This window comes from Pinus tabuliformis, chromosome 1_1 (assembly GCF_031772625.1).
Source record: "Pinus tabuliformis cultivar Carrire ecotype Pingquan chromosome 1_1, CPIR1, whole genome shotgun sequence".
NCBI lineage: Eukaryota > Viridiplantae > Streptophyta > Pinopsida > Pinales > Pinaceae > Pinus > Pinus tabuliformis.
Genome location: NC_142297.1, coordinates 449788741 through 449804258, shown reverse-complemented (window position 1 = coordinate 449804258; position 15518 = coordinate 449788741).

Here is a 15518-nt window from a genome sequence, read left to right as displayed (position 1 = left end):
CTTGTTGATATTTGTCGCTTGAAAAGAAATTCATATTTGTGCATCAACTTTCTTTTTAGCATTCATATACTAAGAAAGTCGAAAACAAATACATGCATGTGCATTTGCATATAGACAGTCTGATTGGCTTGATTTAGGAAAGTGCATTTAGAGTGTGCTCTTTGCTCTTTGTGAAAAGATTCTGTCTTTCTTTTCCCTAGTAGCTAGGATTTTCATTGCATAAAGGAGATGAAAAGTTTGTTTATCATCTTAGATTGCATTTTAGGAATTACATCTACATATAATGGTGAAACCGAAAGGAAAACTTCATAAAAAAGATCAACTTAAAATAAATTCAATGAATCTAACAACGCTTTGGAACTTAACGCACAACATTTAGAAGTCTAGGCTAGAGATGTATTCCCGTGTCGTAAAGCCTGGTAACTATTGTTCTCACTGATGGTTGGGTGATTCCTCCACTTTGAGACGATAAGTGCCAGTACGGAATTGTGCTCCCATGTACCGTCGAGTATATTTTGGGAGACTCCAATAGGCTTAATCCTTTATCCATCGGAAGCTGTGTCTGCCGCCCTATCGATCACAATGAACTGAACACAACATTCAAGAAGATTGACTGTCGTACCATAAAAAGTATTCTGCAGTTTTACGATTGGTTTGGTAATCCCTCTACCTATATTTCCAGAGCAGTCCTTTTCGTTCATTTTCAGACTCCTTAATAGAAAAGGTCCATCTGAGCACTTGTCACTTCAGGCTCATTAAAAGTTCAAGGAGACTAGAGTCATCTTTTGTTTTTTCTCGACTCTTAAAAACTGAAAAAACAAGTTGTGTCAAAGTGTCTAAAATTCATTTAATTCGGAAACATACTTCCCCTTTATTTTAGTTGATCAAGTAATCCGCGATCGTGGAAGAAAGTCAATTGAAACCTCGTCGTTCATGGAGGCTTACGAGTCAACCGTCTTTGTCTCCGGAATCGAAGCTAGTACGGACAAAGCGAACTCGTTTAACCGGTTCCAAATCTCATGTTAAAGTTAGAACAAGTGTTCCAACAACATCAGAGACTCCAGTTACTCCAAACATTTCTGGAATCCCTGCCTCTACAGAAGAAGTTCAGCAGCCACAGAAGGATAGTGGTATTGATCCTAGTCTGAGAGTAAACACTTGTGTTATCGAACCAGTTCCATTTTCAACCAATTCGGAGAGTCTTGCTCTTCAAACATCTATTGCTGCTGATTCCATACCTTCTTCGGCACCAGAAATATTCTATGGACCTGATGGTCTTCCCCTTCCACCTGGTCTGATTGCCATAGAAGAAATTGTGGAAGATCCTCCAATGAGTACTCCATCACAATTTGGAGTCAGGATCACTCTATATCCTTCTTCATCAGAAGTTAGTCTACGACCAGCGGAAGCTCCTGTAGAATCGCTAGGTAATCTGTTGGATAGACTACAAATGTCTGAACAACCATCAACATCTAGGACTATGTCGTCTGACATAGCGATGACAGAACTCCCTGCTATCACTCCGAAAATGTTCGCCGGTATACCATCTGTCCCGACTAGCTCTCAACCGCTAGAAGGAGCCCACTCAGGGGCCATTTCGACAGTATGGTCTGTTCTTGTTTGTTCATCCGGAATAATATCTGGAAACTCTTATGTTGACTCTCAACAAATTGATCCATTTGGAGGTCAATTTGGGCAGTCCAGGCCCCAAGGCAAACAATTCCCTTGAGTTCTGGATTACCACCGTATGGGGGGCAGTATACCCTTTCATTATCCCCTCTGGGAGGATATCCATACGGGAGTTCACAACAACATTCGGGTTATACTGGAATTACCTCAAGCGGTTGGGTACCTATACTACCTCAACAACCAAGAGTTGTATACTCGATGCAACAATGCTTACCTACGTCAAATATCCCAACTACGCCAGCTATTGTGACGGTGTCGCAAGTTCAAGCGCTGCCTGTTGTATGCCAACCTCAGGTTTCTCAGGTTGTAATGCAACAGCCCCTTGACCCTGCGACTCAACCATAATCACCGACTGGTGGAATGACACAGGTTCAGACGGGTACAATTACCCCTCATCTTGGTCAAATTGTTAGTATCGGGCAACAACAGATGGCTTCACAACCATGGCTAGTGCAATACAAACAACCGCAATTCCAACAAGTATACCAAGGTTCTGAGCAACAAATCTTTCCTAATAGTGGACAACCGTACATTCAAAACGGTCAAAATCAACCATTTTACAATGGTCATGCCCAACAACCTTACCAAAGTTACCAGCATCAAATGCATTATGCCGGTATGCAAAGACCAACTGCTCAGGCAATCCCATCTTATCCTGGGTATGCTTCACCCAACCTGAATCAACAGTTACCCTTTGTGGCAACTTTAGAGTTACCTGATTTAAATAGGTTAACAAACGATCCAATCGCTTACGCCCCTTGGTGGCCAGCGATTCCGCATAAACTTCCATCAGATATTCCTAAATTTAATGGAAATCCGGGTGAAGACCCGTCGAATCATGTGATGACATTTCATCTGTGGTGTTCATCAAACACCCTAAACGATGATTCGATTAGGCTTCGCCTTTTCCAGAGGACGTTAACTGGTCCAGAAAGAAAATGGTATATCAAGTTACCTAGAGCTTCGTTTGACAACTTCAGTACCCTAGCCACAACCTTTTTAACCCATTTTCAATTACCGATAAGGTACGAAACGGGACCATAACGCCTTACCAATTTCAAGCAAACAACGGCCACTCACATATCCGATCATATACATGAGTGGTGACGTCGTCGTAGAATGGTAAAAACGTATGTTCCTGATCAACTTTTAGCTGAATGGTTTATTAAGTCATTATTACCTTCTATCACAGAAGATGTAGCAAAGGGAGGAGTCGTCACTGAAGAGAAAGTTATTGCTCGTGCGCAATATCTACACTTGATCTATACTCAGTCTGGCATGCTCTACGATAAAATACCTGATGCTCCTAGACCGGAATTCTCCGTTCCTCCCCCTCCTAAATCAAACAAAGACTCTCATGCTGGTGATGGCATGATTGGCGCAACAAACACGAAATCGACAAAGGCTACATCCAAAAAGGCCCATAAGATTTCAGGTCAAAATGCAAAAGATGAACTTCTTGCCTCGGAAGTAAATGTCGTGTCGACCGACAAGGGCAAACAACTGAAGCAATCAGGGGGCAAGAAGAAAAAGAAAGGGAGGAAAAAGAAGCAGGATGAGTCATCTCCTAAAGAACCTTCTACAAACCCTTCTGGGCAAAGGAAACCCCTTGCAGGGTGTCATATATGCGATGAGGATCATTGGACGAGAGATTTTCCACATAAAGATGATGTTAAGAAACTCTTTAAGAGTTCAAAAACCTCAGCAGTATTGACTGATCCGTTTCCAAACCCGGGAACCAAACTGGTTGCTAATCAAAATGCTTCCCAATCCCAAGTGCTTATGTTGTCTATCTCAAAGTAGCAAAATGATGCTTTGACAAGGAATAAATATTACGGTTATCCACAGCTGTCGAATAACAAGGCTAATGAACAACCTAGTAGTTCGACAACAACTTTGACTGAAGTTGTGCCACCCATCATTCCTGAGCGAATGATAAATCCGCCAAAGGGAGTAGTACACAAATCGACATTTAATCCTCATGCCAAAGTAGCACAGAATTTTAATATAGTAGAGGACCTAGCCCAATCGTCATCCGCTATGTCGACACTTGAGGTACCGCAAAATTTCCCCTCCCAAAAGCAGGATCTATTATCAGCAATAGGTGGGATTGACCCAATGGATTCCAATCTTGTGGCCTTTGATCATAAAGGATATGACCCTCATTTACCAGCTCATCTAGCTTTCCTTATTCAAGTGAAAGCCCTCAACAAAACTGTTCATCGAACAATTATTGATGAGGGGGCATCTACATGTATTATGTCGATGAGTTGCTGGAAAAATTTAGGCTCACCACCCTTGTCAAGATCGTCAACAACGTTAAAATCATTTGATGGACGATCATACACTCCATACGGGATTTTAAGTAACTTGCAAGTTGAACTGGGGGGCAAAACAGTAGAAATTGATGTTGAAGTAATCGACGGAAACCTCGATTACAACATCCTACTAGGAAGGCCCTGGATATATGCCATGGCCGCAGTTGTGTCGACATACTTCACGAAGATTCCATTTCCCTTTCAAGGAGGAATTACAATCGTCGACCAACAAACATTTCTCCCCAACAGTTCACAAGTTACAGGAAGCATTCCAATGATCCATGGAAGCAATCATTCGCTTCGAAATATCGGAGTAGGTCTCCTAAAAGACCCTGTATTAATGGGTACTTTTTCCCTACCACCTCCAAGTAATCTGGCGGAAGTGGCCACAATGGAAACCTACAATATTAAATCTTCTATATCTAATGGATTCAGAACATTTTAAACATTTTGTCAGCATGGATCATCGGCATTTTAGAAATATTGTAGCAATCAATTTTCTTGGCCTCGGGGGCAAACCCAAATCAATGCTCATCGAGTGTTTGGATAGATAGATCTACGGAATGTGGTACCTCTTCAGATCCTTGTTCGCATGTACATTCTACAGACAAAGGAATCATTCCGTTAATGATGTTAGGAGAGGCACCATGGGAAGATTACCACCATCGTTCCCATCTTCCGAATTACCACAAATATTATTCCGGCAACCTTAATCATCCTTCGGTTTTTTATTTTCTATCAAATACTGTAAATATGGTGGATTATGAGGATAGTTCTTTTACAGTGTCAACCTCATTAAAAAATGAAACGACTCCCTTTCCAAATCAAGCCTTTGATTACGATCTCGTAAAGTCAAAGTAGGTAAACCTTCATTCCAACCACCGAGTTGAATGCAATGAAGCTTGGGGGGCACATACCTCGATTTGTGTTATTATGCTGGGGGCATGCAAACTTATCATCGAGCAATGTTACCGCAGGGTTCAAGCTCGTTAAAAAATAAACCCGCATCGAGTAGTTTTAGCACATAGTTCAAGCTCGTTAAAAAATAAACATAAGACATGAGCAAACGTTTCCCCCCGCGTTTAATCTCATTAAAAAATGAACTATTCTTCGGTAAATGACCATCGTGAATGTAGTACTTCAACCATTAAATCTGTGGTTGTGTTTGCACCATCACCTCCACTTTTGCATTGGCCGATCATTCACCTCCATTTGATTGTTTACCCATTTTGAGGAACAGCTGCGAAGAGTGATTTCACTAGCCATCCTTGTAACACTGCCATGATTGGAAAATTCCAAACCTTACCTGGAATCAGTTGCTATCCATTTTATCACTCGTTCCTCAAAAGATGAGTCTCCTTTAAGCTCTTTTCAACTGACTCGTAAAATATGAAAATATTTCCGAGCCATTGGCCTCTCCAGCTCGTTAAAGGGACCAGAAGTGCTATCTCTCTTCTAAATTTTAATATTTTTGGATCTGAGAGATTATTACATGAAACGATCGAGCGCTTGTTTTGTTCGGCTCGTTAAAAGTATCGAAAATTCATCCCTTCTGTATTGTTTTATACTTTTTCGAACTTAAGGGATTAGATGACGAAAAAGGAATTTTGGAGTTACCTTTATGTTCCTTTTCAGACTCTCTAAAATTGAAAAGGACCGAGTTTTCTTTGTCGTTAAACTCGTTAAAAGTATAATAGCGACAAACTTGTCTATAGACGAGAACGAGTTTCACTATCGCTAGGCTCGTTAAAACATAGTGATGGGTTTGCCCGAAGGAAAAATTATAGAACAAGCATATGTTGTCCTCCTCAAGCTTGACAAAAATAAAGAGGTACTGGTCAGCAATGACTGGGGAAAATTGGGAAGAAAACTTGAAGAAACTTTGTTGGTAGCAAGTTGCTCTTGAACATGACACTTCCACTCTGTGTTCGAGTTGGGTTGGGTTGTTTCATTCACCGGTCACATCACCATGATAAACGCCATACCATCCACATTTTCGGTTAATGCTACCAATCCATCACATCAGTGTCGCCGATACGTTCAAGAGAAGTCATTCAGAGAATTCACCTGTGTCTCACGCACTACCATACATTATACTCCATTCTTTCATGACCGCGACCCTGAACCTTATATCACCAGATCGTTTTCACCTCCATTAAAATCATTTGATCCGTTCTGTGTCATTGATGTGGGATTCATTAGGGCCCTCCTGTGATGGATCACTTCTTGTCGACATCAGCTCATTATCCAAGAAGTTGATCTAGGAACACCCCATTAAGTACTTTGAAGCTTGCATACCTCAATGGCAAGTTTCTCACTTCCGGTGACAGGTTTACATCAATGGCCTTCGACCGAAAGATTTTGTGTGGTGTTCGACACCAAGTCCTTTATTCACACCACATGAATTGTACTGCAGTACCTTGAGGGTCATTATCATTATCGGTGATTCCTCTCGCGCTTGTTAACAGTTTACATCATTGACTGGTAATCAAGCGATGTCTTTCCATGTTCGACTTCAGAACATTTCTCACATGGATCTACTTGTACTTTGAGTGAAGATCGGACGAGATTGAAGACCCCGGATCTAGTTTCATCCATCAAGGCTGCGATATATATTCAGGGAAATAAGGACATTAAATGTACATCATTGCTGCACAGATAATCATCAACTCAAAAGGATGATGGCTCTATCAGAATCATCAGTCTACACTCAGACGATTGTCTGTCCTATGTACATGAAAATGAATTTATAAAGCTGAGCATGGGAATGCCCGCCTCAGCTAGATCATGAAAATATTATGAAGATAATGTATTGTATTGTATCTTATTACAGGTCTCCTCTCAGCATTGAAAGAACTTCAGATCCTCATAATAAAGCATTTCACCCGACATCAAAAGATTAATGGCCTCATGCTTTAGGGGGCAACTGTTATAGACATTTTTGGGCACTACAACCCCAAGCATGAAATTTCCATAAACCAAGGGCTCTTAAGTCCCTAAAAGTCTTGTTGTAACCCCTAAAGGAACAAGGTCAACTGATTACAGCTTCTCCCAGAAGTTCTCCATGAAAAACTACTCAGAACTGGTCAAAAATGGATCATTGCACTTGCTCCATGGCCAGAGTGTGATGCATTGCACCTTGTACACACGGGAAGTGCGTTTCATTTCAAAAATCCCTTCTATGGGGTGCGATGGATGAGAAAAGACAAGTGGCGGAGACAGTTTGCGAGGTGGATGATCATGGAATCTTCTAGAAACTTCTCCTGAGACACTTGCCTCTTAGAATCGCCCAAGGATGAGTAAGAGATCAATGAGATCTCCAAGTGGCATCAAGAACTATCAGAGAGAAGACACTAATCAAAAACCCAGAGATGACTCACACCTCTGCAAATATCTATATATATATCTCTCATCCCAGAGATCCAGTGGTTAGAGGCTGGAATTTTTCATATTGTAAGGAATTGCTATTGGTTTCCTGAGACAAACATCAGATTGTTGGGTGATCTAAGCTTTGTTTGAGGTGAAGAGGGGCTTCTTTGCTGGGAGGTTGATTCTGGGTCAGAACAACCAGTTGTAACTCCTCTTGGCTCTTTTCTTGTTTATCAATAAAAGCTATTTCAGTTTTCCTCCATGCTTTTGTGTCATTGATGTTTGTTACATTTGTATTGTCAATTTACATCTGACCCTAGATTGTTTATGATTATAGATCCATGTCCTTGTATAGTGCTATGCTTCTGTGATCTTACAGGTACTTTGTGAAGCTGGGCGTGCAAGGGAGCAGGTAGCTGAGGAGTATCAAAGAAGAGAGGGATCAAATCAGGAGATTGGCGCAAGACAAAGGTTTGTCTTTCGGTTCCTCTCTATCTATAATTCATAATGGAAAAACAAAAGTAGCTTTTCTCTGTTTGTTTCTAAGGTAGCTGTCACACCTTAGTGGGATAGAGCAGTTCTAAATAGACACTTTTCCCTGTAACAGTAAGGTGTGAGTAGCCTCATCAACTCTTGAGGTAAACCTTGGGTATACTTCCTGAAGCATTAATCGAATTATTTTTAGTGTTGCATAGAATTCAATCCACTTGGAGGGAAGTAGTTAGGAAAGGGAATTAAGATAATTTTTATAGACAATGGGGGTGTTGGGGGGCAAGGGAAGGGTGATATTATGTGAATTATTATGTCAAATATCCATATGTATAGATAGGTATCATGAAGAGGAAATAAGCACCTGTAATAATTAATGGAACTATATCCCTACATAACTTGATATATATGGGATAAACAAAAGTATAAATTGAAACTATAAATATAATATGAATTAGGGAAATGTGGTTAAAATTTACAGTTATGGCCCTAATATTGATGCCCTAAATACTCCCCGAATAGATGTATTAAATATTGACCAATGGGTTAATCAACATTTTTCTTTTGGTGTTCTCTTAATTTTGTTTCCTTTTGGATAATGTATTCTCTATCTTTATCTCACACTTCATCTTCATCAATCTCATATATCCTTTGATAGTTTCTTAAATTACCCATAATCGTTGTGATTATAATGTGGTTTGGTATTAGATTGTCACAAAAAAAAATCTAGATATATTTGTTTTATGTAAAATTTCCTACAATTTGGTGTTTTTAAGTTATAGAAAGACATTGATCAATTTATTTCCTCAGTAAAAGTATTTATTATTATAGTTATTTTCATAGAACTAGGGTTGAGATATCTCCTTCATTGAGGAATTTTTCTATTATATTGACATACAAACTTGTTTGAAAAATTAGATTTAACTTAGAGTATGTTATTTTTCATTTTTTCATAGAACCTTGAGGGATTTCCTAGGTTGAGTTGTTTTTTCCATATGTTAGTTATAAAAACTCAATTAGGAAAATCTATTTAACTCAAGAAAATGAAATTTCAAATAATTTTCAACTATGGTGCTAATTCGATCAAGCCTTCGAAAATTAAAATCCTCTCCCATTATACAAATTCCTTTCTTTGCGCATACCATTTGAACGGGTTGAAACCACTTCATTTATATCATGTTAAGTGGTGAAGTTGATGTTAATAGATTCCTAAATGAATTTTTATAGTTAATGATATATGATTTTATTAGTTTTTATTTCATTTTATATTCTTAATTTGTTTATATATATATATATATATATATATATATATATATATATATATATATATATATATATATATATTCAACTTTTAAGGCCTTTAAAGAAAACTACTACCATAAAATATACACAACAAAAATTACTAAAAGAAATGTGTATTTTGTAGATCTTTATTTTTCAAAACGATATTTTTGATTTTTCATTCTAAATTTATATATATATATAAACAAAAAAAAAAAATACATTTAATTTAAATATTATATTCAATTGATTATATTAAATATTAAAATTTATTAGAAAAATATGATTATATATATATATATATATATATTAAAAATTAATTAAAAAAAAAAAGTTAGATGTGAAATTTTCAACATTAAATATCAATAAATAGTTATACTACAAATTCATAATTCCACCATCAAATAATAAATAAAAATCCATAATAATAATAATAATAATAATTATTATTATTATTATTATTATTTTGTAAGCTTAGGTAGATCATTCTTTTCTATTTATATATAAACAAACTGAAACCACATACAGTTAATAGGTGGCCTCAACTTGCTCAATGGGAAACCAAGTTTGTTTACCACCGATGCATATTGTAAACCATAAAAAAATGATAAGTTCTTAGTATTTCTACCCAAGCAATATATACATAAATATTCAAGAACCAATCTATAGTCTTACATACCATAAGCATGAATGTAAAATAAAGTTAGCCAATAAAAAACAAAAAACCAGAGCTATCATTGTGCTCAACTATTCCTTGAGGTCTTTCGACTCTGATTCAGCTGTCGTTGGATCTTCAGCTGAATCTCTAGGTGCTGGTGCCATTTCAATAATGCATGGAATGTGTTGTTGTATACGATCCAGTCTAATGTCCTACTTGCAAAGCTGGAACTAGATAGTTTGCAGGTCCTTTTTGTAGTATGGCATGTCTCTAATGATCAGAGCCATCCCCGTGGACACCTGTTCCATTGCTTTTCCTACCAATCTTTTCATGAGCCAATACAGATGTAGGGTCTATTTGAATTGGGATAGTCTCCCTCTAGTGTTCCTAGGATCTGGAATGTATTCTTTCCATTCCTCCATTTCATCCTCAGAGTCCTCTTCCATAATTTGTTCCTCCATTTCTTCTATAATTTTGCGGATCCCTACATTCGTTCCTTCCCTGTATGCTTTTGCTGCTTCCCTGACAGTCTTGTCCATGGGTCTTCTCCCTTTCCTCTGTTCCGAGGTTCCCAATTCCTTTGAACGAGGACCAGATTTTCCTCGTCCTCCATGGCCTCTTCCTCTAGCTAGACACGCCATGTCACCATTGCCTACTACTCGTTCATAGTGATCACAGTTCAATGTCAGGATAATAAAACCATTACCAGTCCAAATTCCAATTGCCTCGTGGAGTTTTTGTTCTCTGTCACTAACTCCCCTTTGCCCACACTCCATTGCTCCCAGGCATTCAGGTGAAATAGGGGTGGCCTTCACCTTCTCCCTACTCAACTTGTCCTGTCTCTCGAGCATACGCATGGTCTCAGGCACTCCTCCACTATCCCTTCCTCCCGCCTTGAGGTCCCTTAGGCTAGCCCATTCCCTGTGTGACCTTGGTAAAGCGTACAAAGGGAGCTTCACATTGAGACTCTCCTCCCTCCCCCTACCTTGCATGACATCGCCACTCCCTACCCTCGCAATGCTACCGCCTTTGCATGCCACCCAATCCTTGCTTAGCTTCCTACCTAGCTTCCCCTCCCAGGCTTTCTCTTCTTTGCTGCCATATCTCCCCCTATCTACCCAGAAATTCAGCCTGAAGAACCTTGTTGGACCCTCATTCCTCCATTTCACTCAGATAAAATCCTCTCTAGCCTCACTAACCTTTTCCCTGAGCATAAAGTGCCACTCCCTATTAGCTTCTATGCCCTCAAGCCTAGCTAGCAATGAGGCAAAGCTAAAAGGCCTCTCTTCCTCATTTTTTTTTCTCTTTCTGCACAACATAATCTCTCCCCATGGTATTTCCTTCCTGATAGGGCTAAATTCTCTTCCCCCACCCCTCATGTTGGACTTTCCTTTACTAATTACAGAAAGAAAACAATTAATGTACTTGTGGTTGCTATGCCTACTTGCTTGATACGAGTATGGCTAGTCCTCCACTCTTGTTCTCCCACTACCGTGCAATCTATCCATCCTCCCTTTTCTACACTTCCTCTCATACTTTTCCTTACCTACCTACCGTCTCATCCACCTTATGTAGCCATCCTTACCACCCCTCCTCTTACCAGCGTACCAAATGCCACTTCTCCCTTCTGATGTCGCTGTAGACATGCGAGACTCCACCACGCCCTGTGGTATAATCATGTGGGCAGTGGTAGGTAGTCCTTTCACCTCCTGGCCACTGACCTCCAAATGTATTACTTTTATTACCCACTGTGTCACCCCAATCGGGTGTTTGCTGTGATCATTATCATTGCGTCTAGTCATGATAAACATCTTGGGCTAATATATCTCTTAGAGGTTACATTATTGTGTCCCCTGGTTGTATAGGCCATGTTCTTTCCATGTGTCCTCCTTGCTGATTACACCCCTAGTTGGCCAAGAAATCAACAACTTTATTCCCTTCTCTTTCTACATGCTTGATTATCAGTTTCATTATGTCTCCTAGTTGTTGGATGAGGCTTGTTGTTCTCCAACTTTGACTCAGCTTGTCCCATGCCTTTCCATTGTAGATGTTCCTCATCATGTTGATTACCAGTAATGAATCTCCTTCAACTTCCAGTTGTTTATACCCAAGCTTGATAGCTATTCTCATACCTTGTTGGAAAATGACGAGTTTTGCTTCATTGTTACTCATCATGCCACAATGTGTCAAATATAACAATCTAACCCTGCCTTAGCAATCTATGAAGATGCCACCTATCCCTGCAATACCTGCATTCCCTTTGGAGGCTCCATCAAAGTTCAATATAATGAATCCTTCTGCTGGTCCAGTGAAATTCTGGGGCAATTCCCTGCTATTCCATGTTTCTTTCCATGTATGCACTCCCACCATTTCTTTGGCTAGGTTTAGCTTTTTTAGGATTCTTGCTTCCCATGACGGGGCCTCCCAGTCCTCTTGGTGACATTCTTCTGCTAGGATGGTTTCCCTGATATGTTCTATTACTCCTCTCCATACCTGCTCTTGAGTGGATTCCTTGTTTTTGAAATCCATCGGTTCCATTCCTTCCACATCGTCCAAAGATTAAATCCTACTACTAACCCCCAAGCTCTATTTAGAACCGGGCTGGTAAAGTGACCTCGTCCCCAATGTTGGATTGTCTCCCTTATGCTCTGTTGATTCATATCCGTCCTCTTGAAGACACCATAGATAGCTTCCCACTATTGTTTTACGAACTTGCATGAATGGATTAAGTGTTCTATATTTTCGTTGTCCTGCTTACAGAGACCACATAGGGCTGGCCATTGCATCCCTATTTTTTGTAGTTGGTCCCATGTTAATATTTTTCCTTTGCATGTTATCTAGAGTAAGTGAGCGACTTTCGGCCACCATTTTCTATGCCAGATTTGTTTCCATAGATGTTGGACTCCTCCATATTCCTACTTAGTTTTTAAATCATATGTTTCTTTGATCATAAAAGTCCCTTTGATAGAGTCTCCCCATCTCAAGATATCAGGTCTTGTTCTAATAGATATCTTTCTTGTTCCCATTTCTTTTACATAGAGCTCTCTCTATTCTTCTTCTATATTTTGACCCCATTCTTCTGGGTTTTTCCAAACTCTCCAATTCTCCTCATTATGGTCTTCTTTCCAGAACTCATCTACTCGATTTAGGCCTACATCTTTTGAGAACTGTAGAAAATTTCTGAGTTCTTGCTTTCCATTTAATTTTTCTCGTTGTTGCCAAGCCTCTTCCCAGAACTTTGCTGTTTTACCATTTCATATTTCCCAAAAGGCATGGTTTGTGATTATGTCCCTGTTCTGGCTTGCCAGGTTCCAAATGGTAGATCCTCTTGGTGGGTCTGCATACCGTAATATATCCTCTGCTCTCCCTGGCATGTTATACTTCCTCATCCATATTTGTTTCCAGAGGTCTCCTCCTCCTGCCATCCATCTCCACCATAACTTGGCTCCCATAATTTGATTGATGAGGTATGGATCCCTCAGTCCTAGGCCCCCATCCTCCTTTTTTCTAGTCAATCCTTGCCATGATATCAAAGCCCATTTTTTCTACTGTTGAGGCCCTCCCCATATGAATTTTTTAAATATTTCCACCATTTTGGAACATGCCCCTTTCAGGGCTGCCATTCCAAATAATTGGTAAATCGGTATTGATTGCAGGACTTCTCTTCCTACAAGGTTTAGAGATCTAAAAGACTAGTTGGCTAGTCTTCCTAGGATCTTCTGGACAATTTGTTGCCAATTTGTCATCTTGGGAGAATTGATTTCCAAGGATATTCCTAGATACTTGGTGGGGAGCTCTCCTACCCTGAATCCCAAAATTCTTGCAAGGTAATTTTTTACATTACTAGTTGTGTTGAAGAAGTAAGCGCAGGATTTCTCCTTGCTAATTTGAGTGCTCGAAGCTTCCACGAATAGATCGAGGATGTGTTTCATCGTTTTAACTTCCCTAAGAGATACCACACAGAAGAGAATGATATCATCCACGAACTGTTGGTGGGTTATCAGGAGATCATTCTCCGAGACCCTTATCCCTTTAATTCTATCCTCCTGCGCTTCCTTCACTACAACAAAACCAGCGATTAGCGTCCCTTTTTACTTCTTTTTTTGCATCTAGAGCCCATTTTTGGTGCTATTTGCATCCATTTATCAAATATGGTACAAAACTTGACACAAAATTTGCATCAAGTTTTGCACCAAACCTTACACCAAGTTTAGCACCAGGTATTGCAATAGGTTTTGGACCACGTTTTGCACCAAATTTTATGCCAAGTTTTGTGTCATCCTTTACACCGGGTTTTGTTCCAGGTTTTGCATCAAGTTTGGCACCTAATTTTGCTTGACATACTTTTTCATCTTCATTTGCATCCACTTTTTGCACCTCCACTTGCATCAACTTTTGTATCGACTTTTGCATCCTTTTTTGCATCCTTTTTTAAATCATTTTTTGCATCCATTTTTTCATCCATTTGTGCATCCCTTTTGCGCCAAGTTTTACATCGAGTTTTGTGTCTAGTTCTGCATATAATTTTGCATCCACTTTTCCATCTTGTTTGGCATCCATATTTACATCCTCTTTTGCACCTATTATTGTACCCACTATTGCATCTAATATTTTTGTGCCACAATTAGCGCCTAGTTTGGCACCTCCTTTTGCACCCACTTTTGATTATAATTTTTCATCCATGTTTGCATCCTCTTTTGCATCTAGGTTTTCATCAACTACTACATCTATTTTTGCATCCCTTTTTGTATCCAATTTTGGACCAGGATTTGCATCGGGTTTTGTGTCTCGTTTTGCATCTACTTTTGCATCGACTTCTATTGCATCCACTTTTGCACACAATTTTGCATCCACTGTTGCACCCATTTTAAATTTCACTTTTTGCATCGCTTTTTACATCTTCATTTGCATCATACTTTGATTCTTTTTTTGCATCTATCATTACATCCACTTTTTTTATGCCACAATTTGCACCATGTTTTGCACTCACTGTTGTATCCACGTTTGCTTCCAATTTTGCATCCATGTTCACATCCTCCTTTGCATCAAATATTGCATCTATTTTTGCATCCACTTTTGTGTCAGGTTTATGCATTGGGTTTTGCATCTCGTTTTGTATCTACTTTTGCATCTAGTTACATTGTATCCATTTTTTGCATCCAATTTTGTTTTTCGTGTTGCATCAATGTTTGCTTCCACTTTTACATCCATTTTTGCATCTTATTTTGCATATTTTTTTGTCTATTGTTACATCCACTTTTGTTGCACCATATCTTGTGCCTACCATTGAAACCACATTTTCTTCCATGTTTGCATCCCCTATTGCATCCACTTTTGTTTCATCCATTTTTGCATCTGCTTTTGTGTCCGTTGTTGCATCCACATTTGTTTCACCACAATTTGTGCCAAGTTTTACACCTACCATTGGACCCATGTTTGCTTCCACTTTTGCCTTCACGTTTGCATCCAATTTTGCATTGACAACTGCATCTACTTTTGCATCCACTTTTGTGTCAGGTTTTTCATGTTGTTGTGCATCTACTTATGTTGTATCCACTTTTCATCCAATTTTATTTCTATTGTTGCCCCCATTTCTATGTTCGCTTTTGCATCCCTTTTCCAACACTCATCATATTTTCTACATTGATGATATTCCTTATGGCATTGACAATTATGAACAATTGATGACAATGTCAATAATATTGACAATGATG